Source organism: Saccopteryx bilineata, chromosome 2 (genome assembly GCF_036850765.1).
Source record: "Saccopteryx bilineata isolate mSacBil1 chromosome 2, mSacBil1_pri_phased_curated, whole genome shotgun sequence".
Taxonomy (NCBI): Eukaryota; Metazoa; Chordata; class Mammalia; order Chiroptera; family Emballonuridae; genus Saccopteryx; species Saccopteryx bilineata.
In genome coordinates, this window is record NC_089491.1 from 203,676,017 (window position 1) to 203,693,264 (window position 17,248).

At 41.6% G+C, this 17,248-nt stretch overlaps 1 pseudogene; it reads right to left on the reverse strand.

The window, feature by feature from the left end:
- Window positions 1-15,571, reverse strand: part of LOC136322413 (small ribosomal subunit protein uS2 pseudogene) — a 57,355-nt pseudogene extending 41,784 nt beyond the window's left edge.
- Between the last annotated feature and the right edge of the window lie 1,677 nt (window positions 15,572-17,248).

Here is a 17,248-nt window from a genome sequence, read left to right on the forward strand (position 1 = left end):
GGAATGGAATTAGGGTGGGTTCATTTAATTATTTTTATATACACTAAGTATCTTTTTTATTTTATTATTTATTTTTTCTGAAGTGAGAAGCAGGGAGGCAGAGAGACAGATTCCTGCATATGCCTGACCAAGATCCACATGACATACCCACCAGGGGGCGATGCTCTGCCCATTTGGGGTGTTGCTCTGTTGCAAACAGAGCCATTCTAATGACTGAGGCAGAAGCCATGGAGCCATCCTCAGTGCCAAGACAAACTTTGCTCCAATGAAGTCTTGGCTGCGGTAAGGGAAGAGAGAGACAGAGAGGAAGGAGAGGGGAAAGGGTGGAGAAGCAGATGGGCACTTCTTCTGTGTGCCCTGGCCAGGAATCAAACTTGAGACTTCCACAAGCCAGGCCGATGCTGTACTACTAAGCCAACTGACCAGAGCCTATGCTAAATATCTTTAATTCCTTGTTACTGAGCAATGGTGATTAGAGTTGGTGAGGAGCACACCCTTGTTGCATTGGTGCTATGTGAAATGTGAGCTATAATTTATAACACATTCAATTACCATTTTGTACTCCAGCATTCAAGGCTTTCCTACAGCCCATTCATTTAGTAAGATTTACAATCTAGTAGGTATGTCATCTGTGTATGTTCTAGAGTCAGGCAAGTCAAGGGTTGAATACTGAATCTCTAATCCAAAGAACAGGTAGTATAGACTCAATGCTTGCCTCTCCAATTTGAAGATAACAGTAATCACCTGATGAGTTTTTGAAAGAATCAAATTCAATACCACAAGGCAAAGGTCTGTTTCTATCCCTACAATATTGTAGGCCTGACCAATGTGCCACCTCCCAACCCCAGGGCCATTCATCCAAATAACTTCTTGTTGCATGGTAGTCATTATATATTGCAAATACTACTGAGAGCCAAGATTAATAATATCTTGTGTTTCTTCTACACACATTAGATGGAAAATAAAACCTGACCATTGTATTTTTACACAATTGTATCTTATCCTTGTTTTAAATAGCTCCACAATATTTTCTTGACTAAATATACTTGACCAAATGTGCTCTCAATAAAGTTAACTTTTCTCTAAATGCCCCATTTCTGAAGATGTGACTATAATTTTCTAGGCTTCTCTTAGAGAATGCAAAGATGCATCTCTTTGGTAATGGAATTTTCTAGTGGTTCTTAATCTCCTTCTTTATCATTCAGCTGTGTTTGGCCATCCCCAAATGTCTACTGGACAACTGCAGATGAAGAATAACTGGACATGAATGCTGCATATTTAAAACTAAAGTCATTATCTTTCCTCTCAACACTCCTCCTTTTCTATGTTCTCCTTCTGTGTTCCTCTTCTCAGTTGATGGCTCAACCGGACACTCAGTTTTTTTAATGGACATCTTGGAGTTCTTCTTGATCTCCCACTTTTCTGTTTTATCACATATTACTTATCCAATTCAAATCTGTACTGCTCAACACATAATTTTCCTCTGGTACTACCATTCATATACTTTTCCAGCCCTCTGACAAGAGGATTCTTACCTCCATATTTTCATGCATATTGTTTACTCCACTTGGAATGTTCTATGAAAAAGTTACAGTTTTAAAATTCAGCTACAGTGTCAAGTTTTTCATGAGGCCTTATTTCTTGGGCAAGCTTTTGGACTTTATGGCATTAGCTCCCCTAATTTCTGATGTAACTGATTCAGGTACATGCTCAGCCTTCCTTGAGGAAATCAATGGAAGGCAGATGAGCTCTGTGTCAGACACCTTCATTTCTCTTTTTATGCCATACTCACCAGTTTCCTTTTGTATAAAACAAAGTCAATATTAAACTGAGTTGTTGATATAATTAAATAAAATAAGGTAACCAAAAAGTCTTTTACTGAAAACTGACACATACATAATAGTTACTTTTTTAAAATGTTTTTTTTTCCATTTGGATTTTTATGGCCTAAACTATTAAAGGTTACTTGCATTTTTTGTTCAAAAATTATTTGTACATTGACTGATGGGATGGAAAAATTTTAATGATTATTGCTTCATGTGAGGAAGAAATATTTAATATTTCTGAGAAAAATATACATGAAGTCATATTTAAAATCATGGCTTTTTTTGAAATTTAGCAGTAGCTTAGGAAATGAATATCTTGAATACAATGCCTATAGTTACCATAAAATCAAATCAAAAGTAAAACCAAGCAAAAAGGGAATACAACTAGAACTTGGTATATGGTCCAGCTGGACGGGCCCATTTCTATAATCTTTCTAGTTTCATTGACTCCAGAATTGCCCTGTCTTGATCTCTTCAATGCTCAACTCAGATATAAATCTTCTGAAAATACCATTCTCATCATGTTGCTTTTCCTGATTTAGGATCTTCAGGGTCTCTCGATGGCCTACTGCATTAAGACACTAACTCTCTTCCTAAAATTCAAGGTTTATGTAGTTTGATTTCAACTTAATCTACCCAACTTTACTATCTATTATTCTAGCAGATGTGGTCCACAAATTATTGTTATCACACAGATTCAATAGTTTATAACCCAGGATTTGATGTTTATCAATATCTCTAGGACCATCTAAAATCATATTTACTGAAAACTTCCTTAACTATTAGAACCCATACAGTTAATACCTGAATTAAATATCAAATCAATATGTACTTATTATTATTATTTTTTTTTTGTACTTTTGGAAGTTGGAAACGGGGGGGCAGTCAGACTCCTGCATGCGCCTGACCGGGATCCACCCAGCACGCCCACCAGGGGGTGATGCTCTGCCTATCTGCATTGCTCTGTTACAACCAGAGCCATTCTAGCACCTGAGGCAGAGGCCACAGAGCCATCCTCAGCGCCAGGCCAACTTTGCTCCAATGGAGCCTTGGCTGCGGGAGAGGAAGAGAGAGATAGAGAGGAAGGAGAGAGGGAGAGGTGGAGAAGCAAATGGGCGCTTCTCCTGTGTGCCCTGGCCGGGAATCAAACCCAGGACTCCTGCACGCCAGACCAACGATCTACCACTGAGTCAACTGGCCAGGGCCTCAATATGTACTTATTATTGTGTCAAGCCTTATGATGGAAACTTTGAAGAGCATAAAGATAAAAAATAATCACAGTTTTCTCTTCTAGTCTATTACAAAGTTTAATGGGAACCATAGAAAGTGCTATAAAAATGGGGGATATAAAAGAGTAATAATGCACATTGTGTGTTTAAGTGTGTCCATATGTATGTTGGGGGATGTGCCCAGATTAGGCTTCCAGGATAAGTTGACATTTAAATTGTGTTAGAAGAAGAGTCGGGAGTGACGTCACGGAAATGGCGCTGTGATCAGCGCGTCCGACAGCTCTCCCCTAAATCACAACAAATTTATCAACTAGAAACAGAAAAATTTATCCTCGGAGCATTCCGGAGTTCCACACAAACTGATAGCGAAAGGACTGTTATCACTTGAATCTGAGAGACGAGGGTGTGGAGGAATCTACCACAGGGACGTTCTTTCAAACCACAAGGAAGTGCGCCTGTGGTGAGTCAGCCCATATAGTTGGGAACGGCGAGCCACCGCGAGCCGCCGTGAGCCCCCGTGAGCCGCCACCGCGAGCGGCCGCCGCGAGCCGCCGCGAGCAGCCGCGCGCGCGCGCCCGGTCCGGTTGAGCACCGCTGACGTTCCCAGCGGCCCGCACACTGCGAGTGGGGGTCGCCGGCCACCGGTGCCCAGAGCGCCCCATTCGCGCGCGTGCCTTGGGCATTCCACGTACCCAGGGCGCCCTGCTGGCCCGCACACCCAGGGGGCTCCATTATCCTGTGCCTGGTGCGGTCCAGCTGCCAGCGGCAGGGCGAGTGGGAGAGGCTTGGGAGATTCTCTCCGTGGGCGGGGCACCTCACCCAGCCATTCAAGCTAACAATCAAGCGTTGGGGGAGGGGCGCGTGCAGGCAGCCTAAAATATCTTCGGAAGCACAGCTGCGACCCAATCACTGAAATTAGCTTAACCCATAAAATCTGCGCACCCTCGGTTCTAATTGATAAGATCTCTCTCAGTTCAGCGATCCAAGACAAGAGGCGTGATATTTTTTAGTGCCTCTCGCTAAAGGGGCGGGGGCAACTTCTGATTGATAGAGCCTCCATATTCAGGGATAAACGCTAACAAGAAGGACTTGGCAGATAATAAGGTCTATACTACACTAGTCGTAAGCAGAGACTAGTGCCTCTTCTTCCCTGCAAAAACAGGCTACAAAGTGTGGAAAGCCTGGGTTGAGAGGTCCAACTAAATGATAGGCGCTGAACAGTCACCTTGACAACAATTGACTCCCACCCCCACCTGATTACACTGGAGGCCCTGACTCTCAGAGCCTTTCCCAAAGCCTTGCACTGAGTGGGGATAGAGTGGGGATTTCCCAGCTCTTTGAGCCTCTTACTCCCCAGGCAGAAGCAGTTGCAGCCTTATAGCTGGATCACCAGGCTGCTAATTCAGAAAGGGGGGACTAGGAGAGAGAATCCAGGAAAGCAAACTCTCTCATCGTTGGACCCTGCAAACGCCAACAAGCCTTTACTTCCAGCAAGACTAAAGCCAATTATATGACATTGCCATAGAATCCCATCAACTGCAAATCCCTACCTAAGAGTGACACAGGGGCAGAGCCTGGGGTACAGAGTCACCGACCAGGAAGAGGGAGAGAAAAGAAAAAGGAAGAAGTTAACCTCTCAAAATCAAGAAAAACCCACAGACTTTACAACTTGATCCACTAATTTTTTTTTTTGTTGTTGTTGTTTATTTCTTCTATCTTTTTGCCTTTATTTCCTCCACCTCGGTCCTTCTATTCTCTGCCCATCTTATGCTTCCCCTTTCTTGAACTACACTACCCATGAGTGTTGCATTTTATTTTTCTTCTTCATCCTCACCCTCCTTTAAGGTTATACTCCAAAACACTTAACTCTCACTCTCTCCTCTTTTGTTTTTTTTTTTTTGTCTTGCTTTATTTTGTTTTTTTCTCTTCCTATTTTATTTCTTCCTTCGTTTTTCTCTTTTTCTTATTTTTTCCTTTCTATTCGCTTTTTCTTTTCTCATTTTACTTTCCTCCCATATAATCCTCAATCATGAACAAATTAGTTAATTTGGGACTCAAGGCTTTTTTTTGGCTTTATTTCTCTTTTTTGCTTTTGTTTTTATTTTTTTTCTTGTTTGTTTATTTTTGTGGCATTTTGGGTCCTCCCAACCCAAGGTCTCCATTGTATTTAGTCTTCGCTCCACTTAATACAACAGATTTTTACTTATTATTTTTATTTTTCCTTCTTTATTATTCTTTTTTGGTCCTTTTTACTGGTTCCCTCTTATCCCTCTCATTATATCTCTTAGTTGACCATCACTTACAAGCAAATCATCTTATGCTTGTCTAAAATTTTCTTCCTTTTTTTTTTTTTTTGCATTTAGTAGGTCCCTACTCCCTTTTTTTTGCCCCTTGAACTCTTCACCCCAAATCAGGCCCTCCATTATAGGCACAATATTTCCCTGAGGAGGGGAGAGGAAGGAAAGAGAAGAGAGAAAAAAAGGGGGAAATAATAAATTATTACTGTTTTTTTTTGTGGGGTGTTTTACCTTTTTTTTTTTTTTTTTTTACTTTTTACTCTTTATTAATTCTAATTAGTGCTATCAACAAGACCACCCTCAGATGCCAATAAGAAAGAGGAAATCGAATATTATGGATACAAAAGAAAGAGAGGTAACACAAATAGATGTGGAAAAATCTATGGAGAAAAGATTTAACATATTGGAAGCCTTGGAGCTAAATGACAGAGAATTTAAAATAGAAATCTTAAAAATACTCAGAGATATACAAGAAAACACAGAAAGGCAATATAGGGAGATCAGAAAACAACTCAATGAACACAAAGAATATATTACCAAGGAAATTGAAACTATAAAAACAAATCAAACAGAAATGAAAAACTCAATTCACGAGCTGAAAAACGAGGTAACAAGCTTAGCTAACAGAACAGCCCAGATTGAAGATAAGATTAGTGAAATAGAAGACAAACAACTTGAGGCACAACAGAGAGAAGAAGAAAGAGACTCAAAAATAATAAAAAACGAGAAAGCCCTACAGGAATTGTCTGACTCCATCAGAAAGAATAACATAAGAATAATAGATATATCAGAGGGAGAAGAGAAAGAAAATGGAATGGAGAATATACTCAAACAAATAATAGATGAGAACTTCCCAAGCCTGTGAAAGGAACTAAAGCCTCAAATTCAAGAAGCAAACAGAACACCAAGTTTTGTTAACCCCAACAAACCCACTCCAAGGCACATCATAATAAAGATGACACAAACCAATGACAAAGAAAAAATTCTCAAAGCAGCCAGGGAAAAGAAGAGTACAACATATAAAGGAAGGCCTATTAGATTATCATCAGATTTCTCAGCAGAAACTCTACAAGCTAGAAGAGAGTGGACCCCAATATTTAAAGCCCTGAAAGAGAGGAACTTTCAGCCAAGAATACTATACCCATCAAAGCTATCCTTCAAGTATGAAGGAGATATAAAAACATTCACAAATACAGAAAAGATGAGAGAATTTATCAACAGAAAGCCCCCACTCCAGGAAATACTAAAGGGGGTTTTCCAACCAGATTCAAAGAACAAAAGAAAACAGCACCACAAGTAACAGCTCCACCAAGAACACAATAAAACCAAACTTAAACTGTGACAACAAAGGAAAAAAAGGGGGGAGAGGATGGAGATTAACAGTAGCAAAGGATGAGGAAGTGCAGAAATACTTATAAGATAGGGTACTACAATGAATATGGTAGGAACCCTTTTCATTACTTAATGGTAACCACCCTTAAAAAAACCACCACAAAAACACTTGACTTAAAAAAGGTAGCAACAGAGGAAAGAAGTATGGAACACAAACAAACAAAAACAAATGATAGAAAAACAAAAGAGAAGAATCAAACTAGATACAAAACTAACAGAAAGCAATTTATAAAATGGCAGTAGGGAACCCACAAGTGTCAATAATTACACTAAATGTAAATGGATTAAACTTACCAATAAAAAGACACAGAGTAGCAGAATGGATTAAAAAAGAAAATCCAACTATATGCTGCCTACAAGAAACACATCTAAGCAACAAGTATAAAAACAAATTCAAAGTGAAAGGCTGGAAAACAATACTCCAAGCAAACAACACCCAAAAAAAAGCAGGTGTAGCAATACTCATATCTAATAATGCTGACTACAAGACAGAAAAAGTACTCAGAGACAAAAATGGTCATTTCATAATGATTAAGGGGAAGTTGAATCAAGAAGACATAACAATCCTTAATATATATGCACCAAACAAAGGAGCACCAAAATATATAAGACAGCTACTTATTGACCTTAAAACAAAAACTAACAAAAATACAATCATACTTGGAGACCTCAATACACCGCTGACGGCTCAAGATCGGTCATCCAAACAGAGAATCAATAAAGATATAGTGGCCTTAAACGAAATACTAGAACACCTGGATATGATAGACATCTACAGGACACTTCATCCCAAAGCGACAGAGTATACATTTTTCTCTAGTGTACATGGAACATTCTCAAGAATTGACCATATGTTGGGCCACAAAGACAATATCAGCAAATTTAGAAAAATTGAAATTGTACCAAGCATATTTTCTGATCATAAAGCCTTGAAACTAGAATTCAACTGCAAAAAAGAGGGGGAAAAACCCACAAAAATGTGGAAACTAAACAACATACTTCTAAAAAATGAATGGGTCAAAGAAGAAATAAGCGCAGAAATCAAAAGATATATACAGACAAATGAAAATGAAAATACGACATATCAGAATCTATGGGATGCAGCAAAAGCAGTGATAAGAGGGAAGTTCATATCACTTCAGGCCTATATGAACAAACAAGAGAGAGCCGAAGTAAACCACTTAACTTCACACCTTAAGGAACTAGAAAAAGAAGAACAAAGACAACGCAAAACCAGCCGAAGAAAGGAGATAATAAAAATCAGAGCAGAAATAAATGAAATAGAGAACAGAAAAACTATAGAAAAAATCAATAAAACAAGGAGCTGGTTCTTTGAAAAGATCAACAAAATTGACAAACCCTTGGCAAGACTCACCAAGGAAAAAAGACACAGGACTCAAATGAATAAAATCCAAAATGAAAGAGGAGAGATCACCACAGACATCATAGAAATACAAAGAATTATTGTAGAATACTATGAAAAATTATATGCCACCAAATACAACAATCTAGAAGAAATGGATAAATTCCTAGAACAATACAACCTTCCTAGACTGAGTCATGAAGAAGCAGAAAGCCTAAACAGACCAATCAGCAGGGAGGAAATAGAAAAAACTATTAAAAATCTCCCCAAAAATAAAAGTCCAGGCCCAGACGGTTATACTAGTGAATTCTATCAAACATTCAAAGAAGACTTGGTTCCTATTCTACTCAAAGTCTTCCAAAAAATTGAAGAAGAAGCAATACTTCCAAACACATTTTATGAGGCCAACATAACCCTCATACCAAAACCTGGCAAGGATGGCACAAAGAAAGAAAACTACAGACCAATATCTCTAATGAATACAGATGCTAAAATACTAAACAAAATACTGGCAAACCGAATACAACAACATATTAAAAAAAATAATACATCATGATCAAGTAGGATTCATCCCAGAATCTCAAGGATGGTTCAACATACGCAAAACCGTTAACGTAATACACCATATCAACAAAACAAAGAACAAAAACCACATGATCTTATCTATAGATGCAGAAAAGGCTTTTGATAAAATACAACACAATTTTATGTTTAAGACTCTCAACAAAATGGGTATAGAAGGAAAATATCTCAACATGATAAAGGCCATATATGATAAACCATCAGCCAACATCCTATTAAATGGCATAAAACTGAGGACTTTCTACCTTAAATCAGGAACAAGACAGGGTTGTCCACTCTCTCCACTCTTATTCAACGTGGTGCTAGAAGTTCTGGCCAGAGCAGTCAGACAAGACAAAGAAATAAAAGGCATCCATATCGGAAAAGAAGAAGTAAAGCTATCACTTTTTGCTGATGATATGATCCTATACATTGAAAACCCGAAGGACTCCACAAAAAGATTATTAGAAACAATAAACCAATACAGTAAGGTCGCAGGATACAAAATTAACATACAAAAGTCCATAGCCTTTCTATATGCCAACAATGAAATATTAGAAAACGAACTCAAAAAAATAATCCCCTTCACGATTGCAACAAAAAAATTAAAATACCTAGGAATAAACATAACAAAGAACGTAAAGGACCTATATAATGAAAATTACAAAGCATTGTTAAGGGAAATCGAAAAAGATACAATGAGATGGAAAAATATTCCTTGTTCTTGGATAGTAAGAATAAATATAATCAAAATGGCCATATTACCCAAAGCAATATACAAATTTAATGCAATTCCCATCAAAATCCCTATGAGATTTTTTTAAAGAAATGGAACAAAAAATCATCAGATTTATATGGAACTATAAAAAACCCCGAATAGCCAAAACAATCCTAAGGAAAAAGAATGAAGCTGGGGGCATTACAATACCTGACTTTAAACTATATTATAGGGCCACGATAATCAAAACAGCATGGTATTGGCAAAAAAATAGACACTCAGACCAATGGAACAGAATAGAAAGCCCAGAAATAAAACCACATATATATGGTCAAATAATCTTTGATAAAGGGGCCAACAACACACAATGGAGAAAAGAAAGCCTCTTCAACAAATGGTGTTGGGAAAACTGGAAAGCCACATGCAAAAGAATGAAACTCGACTACAGCCTGTCCCCGTGTACTAAAATTCAAAATGGATCAAAGACCTAAATATAAGACCTGAAACAATAAAGTACATAGAAGAAGACATAGGTACTAAAATCATGGACCTGGGTTTTAAAGAACATTTTATGAACTTGACTCCAATGGCAAGAGAAGTGAAGGCAAAGATAAATGAATGGGACTACATCAGAATTAAAAGTTTTTGCTCAGCAAGAGAAACTGATATCAAAATAAACAGACAGCCAACTATATGGGAACTGATATTTTCAAACGACAGCTCAGATAAGGGCCTAATATCCAAAATTTACAAAGAACTCATAAAACTCAACAACAAACAAACAATCCAATAAAAAAATGGGAAGAGGACATGAACAGACACTTCTCCCAGGAAGAGATACAAATGGCCAACAGATATATGAAAAGATGCTCAGCTTCATTAGTTATTAGAGAAATGCAAATCAAAACTACAATGAGATACCACCTCACTCCTGTTAGATTAGCTATTATCAACAAGACGGGTAATAGCAAATGTTGGAGAGGCTGTGGAGAAAAAGGAACCCTCATTCACTGTTGGTGGGACTGTAAAGTAGTACAACCATTATGGAGGAAAGTATGGTGGTTCCTCAAAAAACTGCAAATAGAACTACCTTATGACCCAGCAATTCCTCTACTGGGTATATACCCCAAGTCCTCAGAAACATTGATACGTGAAGACACATGTAGCCCCATGTTCATTGCAGCACTGTTCACAGTGGCCAAGACATGGAAACAACCAAAAAGCCCTTCAATAGAAGACTGGATAAAGAAGATGTGGCACATATACACTATGGAATACTACTCAGCCATAAGAAATGATGACATCAGATCATTTACAGCAAAATGGTGGGATCTTGATAACATTATAAAGAGTGAAATAAGTAAATCAGAAAAAAACAAGAACTACATGATTCCATACATTGGTGGAACATAAAAATGAGACTAAGAGACATGGACAAGAGTGTGGTGGTTACCAAGGGTGGGGGGGGAGGGAGGACATGGGAGGGAGGGAGGGAGAGAGTTAGGGGGAGGGGGAGGGGCACAGAGAACTAGATAGAGGGTGACGGAGGACAATCTGACTTTGGGCGAGGGGTTTGCAACATAATTTGATGACAAAATAACCTAGACATGTTTTCTTTGAATATATGTACCCTGATTTATTAATATCATCCCATTACCATTAATAAAAATTTATTAAAAAAAAAAAACATAGAAAAGATACAGTAAAAAAAAAAAAAAAAAAAAAAAAGAAGAGTCAACAAACCAAGAAAGCACAGTAAACAGTGCCTGAGACCCATGATACTTTTCGGGGCTCAAAGATAAAAATGTCTTAATATTAATTTTTTCAAAAATCAGAAGAATTGAATGTAATAGTAATGGATATATAATAATGAATTTAACAAGAATATATGTCTTTATACAAACACAATAATTTTTAATATTTTTATGGAGGAAGAGGTGACTGAAGACAAAGTGACTTGAGATCACAAAAGTCATATTGTCACCTGCCTGGAAGAATGGATGTAATATTAATGGGTAGAGCTAGGAAGGGGAAATTATATAAGTAAATTTCCTGTTATGGGGAAATACAAGGTGTGTGTGGGAAATTCCTGGAAAAAGACAGCATTGATCAAACATGACAAATAATGGCAAAGAGAGATAGGTTAAAAGGCAAACACAGATAATGAAATAGAACTAATTTTGTTTTGGAGCCATTATTGGTGGCAATTTTAAAGAGATTTAAACTTGTTGATCTGTCTAGTAAGGGCTGTTGAATAGGAGAGTAACATAATAACAGTTTTCTATGTTTAGTATATTCACTCAGCAAATATTTATTAAGCACATAGGATGTACTAGACATTGTGCAATAAACTAGGCATACAGTAATAGACAATAGTCATTATGGAGCTAATATTTCAATGAGTTAAGCAGATATAGTAACATTCAAATAAAAGATAATTTTCCAAAGTAATAAGTAGTTTGAAGACAGGAAAAAAGGATACTAAATTAATATAGAGTTGTAAATGTAGAGTACATTGTTATAATTGAGAGAGTCAGCATTCCAAGCAAAAGAAAACATATCAAAGGAGAGAGCAAGTTCCAAGAGCTGGTACGGTGATGAGTTTGAAATGAGGTTGTTGTGACTAATGTGAATGAGTAGGGAGTGAGTGCATACAATGAAGTTGGGGAGGAAGTTTCATTTTTTCACTTAATTACATAGTGTAAGGTATTTTTCCCCACCGAGAAGGAAGGAACAGGTCTCGGAGCCATCAAGTGTGGTAAGTTCAAAAGGCATTATTCAGTACAGAGCGTTCCTCGGACGAGATTTATTGGCCTGTAAGATGGAGGTCAGGAAAATCGCATGCACACAGAGAGACCACGTGGGTATATTTTAAAAAAAGGGGTCCCTCTAGGGAAGTCGGGCTAATATGATGTAGTAAAATCTCACTGGCTGACAGTCACTTTTTTTCCAAGGATTCCTAGGAAGTTTCTTTTGGCGCACTTGACTGTGGGCAGTCCTAGCCAAAGTTCGCGGGCCTGGGTTCCCCATGTAACCATCCCTCTATCCACAGACCTTACATTCCAATCTTTTTTTTTTTTTTTTGTATTTTTCTGAAGCTGGAAACGGGGAGAGACAGTCAGACAGACTCCCACATGCGCCCGACCGGGATCCACCTGGCACACCCACCAGGGGTGACGCTCTGCCCACCAGGGGGCGATGCTCTGCCCCTCCTGGGCATCACTCTGCCATGACCAGAGCCACTGTAGCACCTGGGGCAGAGGCCAAGGAGCCATCCCCAGCGCCCGGGCCATCCTTGCTCCAATGGAGCCTTGGCTGCGGGAGGGGAAGAGAAAGACAGAGAGGAAGGAGGGGTTGGGGGTGGAGAAGCAAATGGGCGCTTCTCCTATGTGCCCTGGCCGGGAATCAAACCCGGGTCCCCTGCACGCCAGGCCGACACTCTACCACTGAGCCAACCAGCCAGGGCACATCCCAATCTTTTTGTATTAATAAGGGGCACCACTTATTCATCTGGCTACTTCCTGCTGAATAGGGGCGTTGTGGGGAAGGGGAGATTAGAAGGTAGTGGTTTTGAGGGGTGTCAGAAGGAACATCCATTTGGCCATGAGTTGAGAAATTTCGCTGGTGTGGTTCTGTAAGAATTAAAAAAAAAAAAGAGGCGAATATGAGTTATATGCTGATAATTAGAAGAAGATTTAAGTAGGATGGGGCAGCCCAGGTAAGAATAGGTGGCTGCTATTAGGAGTTAAGCAGGTTGTAAGAGGAGAGATTTTTGCTTAATTTTTCTTGCAGACAGTTCAGATTGAAGTTTCTTTTATCAGGCCAGTCTTACTGAACTGCATTGCTCCCTGCTTCAGCTCACTCTGGTGGCAGGTTCCTGGTGGGAGGGGCAGGAGCAACAGGAGGGTCTTCATGGCCCAATTTTTTGGTGAGCCGCAGATGAGTAAGGCCCAGTGGTTTTGACTCCCAGCAATCCTGTATGGGAGCAAGTTTGAGGCGAGAGACATGATACCAAGGTGTTTTCCCTAGGAGCTTAGCTGCAGTAGGAGTAGTCAGTATTACCGTATGGGGTCCCGTCCATCTGGGCTGTAGGGAGCCAGGCTGGAGCTCCCTTAGAAGAACGCTGTCTCCTGGTTGGAGGGGGACCACTGGCTGTGTTTCATCTGGACCCCCTATGGGAGGAAGGGTCCGGTCTGTGTGTTCCCTGAGAAGATGGCGAAGTAAAGACAGAAAGGGGAGGTACGTGGCAAGAGGAGGGGGGTTGACAGGTAAGCTGTGATTGATTAGAAATGGTCTACCATAAACCAGCTCAAAGGGGCTAAGTCCAGTGGGGTTTTTCGGGGTTGCCCTGATTCTGGTGAGTGCCAGGGGGAGGAGGTTTGGCCAGGAAAGCCTGGTCTCCATGGAAAGTTTGGTTACCTGACCCTTCAGGATGCCATGGGCCCTTTCCACCTTACCCGATGATTGAGGGTGATAGGGTATGTGGAGTTTCCAGGTGATGTTGAGGGAGGTGGCAACCTGCTGGACTATTTGGGCAGTGAAGGCTGGGCCGTTGTCTGACTGGATGGTAGTCAGCAGTCCAAACCGCAGGATGATGTTTTCAACGAGAATGGAGGTAACGGTGTCTGCTGTTTCTCAAGAAGTTGAAAAGACTTTGATCCATCCTGAAAAGGTGTCAACAAAGGTTAAGAGATAACGAAGTTTTTTGTGAGGGGGCATATGAGTGAAGTCAATCTGCCAATCCTGGCCTGGCATGTGCCCCCTCAGCTGATGAGTAGGGAAGTGGGGGCAGAGTCCCCCTTGTGTAGAGGCTTTGGAATAGACAGCACATGCTGTGTGTACCTTTTCAATAGTCTGCTGGAAGCCTGGGAAGAAAAAGAGTGGTTGTAAGAACCAATAGAGAGCTTTTGGCCCTATGTGTAAGGAACAGTGGATATCAGAAAGGAGAGTTTCAGCCTGTCCTTTTGGTAAGGCAATTCTATCTCCAAGAAATATCCATCCCTGGTTGCACATGTCTCCACCCTTTTTGAGGAGGGTCTGTTCTTCCTTAGGAGTGTAGGAAGGTTTCAAGGAGGTGGAGAGAAACAGGAGAGGAGAGGGGGAGGCTCCCAGGGTGAGGTTTTGAGCTGTCGCATTGGCCCGAGCATTTCCCAAGGCCACCGGGTCCTGAGAGGTTTGATGGCCCCTACAATATACCACAGCCACCTCAGAGGGAAGCTGTAATGCCTGCAAAAGTTTAGAAATGAGGGTAGCATTGATTATGGGGGAGCCTCTGGTAGTGAGGAAGCCCCTTTCCTTCCAGAGGGCAAAGTGGCTGTGGGTGATAAGAAAAGCATATTTAGAGTCAGTATATATAGTTATGTATTTTCCCTGGGCCAGAGTGAGTGCCCACGTGAGGGCAATCAGCTCTGCTTTCTGGGAGGTGATGCCCTCTGGCAGTTGTTGAGCTTCTAGGGTGGAGAAGGTGGTAACTGGGTTAGGGTGATCTGTGGTAGTGAGAGAGTCTTTAGTCAGGAGTGGTAGGAGTAAGTGGGAAGACGCTGTCAGCTGGATAGAGGCTCCGAGACTGTGTAGAATGTCTCAACCCAGAAGGGGTACAGGGCACAATGGCATGACTAAGAACAAGTGTGAAAAGGGGATTCCGTCCAAACTTCATGTCAGAGGTGGTGTGCGAAGAGGAGAAGAAAGGGTCCCACCCGGTCCCATAACGGAGACCTGTGAGGGAACTAGAAGTCCAGAGTATGAAGGCAAAACAGAGAAGGTAGCCCCCATATCCACAAGAAATGAGATGGACTTACCCGCTACCTGTAGCATCACCCTTGGCTCAGAGAGATTAATGAGGGTCTTTGCATCCGGGCCGCATCAGTCGTCTGCGAGGCCTAGGAATTCAAATGATGGCCCCACCTGGCTGGCTTGGCCTCCCATCTGAGTGGCCTGTTCTCCACATAGAGACATCGAGGATGAACCTGCTGCCAAAAGGGGACAATCGCTCCGCCAGTGACCAGGCTGCTTGCAGTTAGGCAGGGCTTAATGGGCGGCCTCAGGCAGGGGCACTGCTGGGACCAATGACCCTCCTTGCCACACTTAAAGCAAGCTCCTGGTGGGGATCCTCTTGGCGGCCCAGACCTAGGTCGAGCACCCTCTGTGCCTTGCCCTTGTTGCTCTGTTTGCCTTAGGGCTGCCATGAGAGCCTGGGTTTGGAGTGATATCTTCTGCTACATGCGGGCCTGGCATTCAGCCTCTGCCTGTTCCTCTTGACTGTTAAAAACTTTAAATGCCATGTTCATCAGGTCTTGGATAGGGGTCTGGGGGCCCTCTTCTGCCTTTTTAAGCTTCCTTCAAATGTCTGGGGCCAATAAATAAAATGAGTGGCTAATACAGTGGCCCCGGCATTGGAGGTAGGGTCTAAACGAGTGTGGAGGATCATAGTGTCAGTGAGGCAATTTAAGAAGAGAGCTGGATTTTCCTCAGGTCCTTGAGTAATTTCCCTTAATTTGTCATAGTTAACTACCTTTTGTGCTGCATCCTGCATGCCAGCTACAAGACATTCAATCATTTGGTCTCGTCGTTTCCTACCTGTTTGTTCCATCTGGTAATTCCAGTTGGGGTTCGTGTCAGGGACTGCCTCTGGGCCCACCGGCATTTGAGGGTTTGAGGCATGGGCCTTATCTGCATGAGCTCGCACCACTGTTCGGATTTGGTCCCGTTCATCGAGGGTAAGGGTAGAAGACATAATAATATAGAGATCATGCCAAGTGAGGTCATATGCCTGAGTGAGATATTGGAATTCTTTGGTATAGTTGGTAGGATTAGAAGAGTAAGACCCCAAATGCTTTTCAATTGCAGACAGATCAGAGAGGCAGAAAGGCACATGAATCCGAACAACTCCTTCTCTTTGGCCACCTCGCAGAGAGGGCATAGGAGGTTGGCTTCCTCTTGTGGCCTGGAGTGAGATCGGGTGTGAGTGCTGACTGGAGAGGAGAGAGAGAAAGCATCATTTGCAGGTGGGGAAGCAGGATCTAGCGAAGAGGGGGGAGGAGTCTGATGGGACGGAGGGAGCCGAGGGAGTCTTGCAGGAGGGGAAGAGAGTTCCTCGGGGGAGTCAGAAAAGGAGGAGGAATCTGGAGTGGAGGGTTTAGCTAAGGTTTCTCTGGCCAAGAGGACATGCGGTGTAGAGCAACCAGCACAGAGTTTAGGATGAGAATGCAGATGCCAAAACCCCTGAATATAAGGGATTTCTGACCACTTCACAGCCTCCTGGCAATAATTTCATAAATCAGTAAGGATGTTAAAAACGAAAGTCCCTTCCTGAGGCCACCTGGTCTGGTTATCCAACGGGTATTGTGGCCAGGCTACACTACAGAAGAAGATTAGTTTCTTCTTTTTCAGGGAATGGTCAATATTTGAGAGATTCCAGATTAGGCACCCCAGGGGTATTTTAGAGTCAGATTTGGATCCCTTTGCCCCCATAGTCACCCTCAGTTCTTGGAGTGGTCAGACTTGAGTATTAGCATCCTAAAAACTCAAGGTCCGGCCACGAACGGAAAAGGTAAAGTGGAAATGCTCCGGACGTCTCTAAAAGCAAATGCACTTGGTCGGAAAAAGGAGTCCCTGACACAGCTGCAGTTTTGGACAGGGATTCTCAGAGGAAGGAACTGAGGTGGGGGAGGCTGGAGGTGGGGGACTTACCACACCATGCACTGAAGTGGGTGGAAGGTCGGAGGTCCTGGTTCTTTCTCAGAGGGAAGGGGAGAGGAGCAGTCCTTGCAGACTTCTGACTCCTCCTTAGTTTTTGGCACCAAAATGTAAGGTATTTTTCCCCACCGAGAAGGAAGGAACAGGTCTTGGAGCCACCAAGTGTG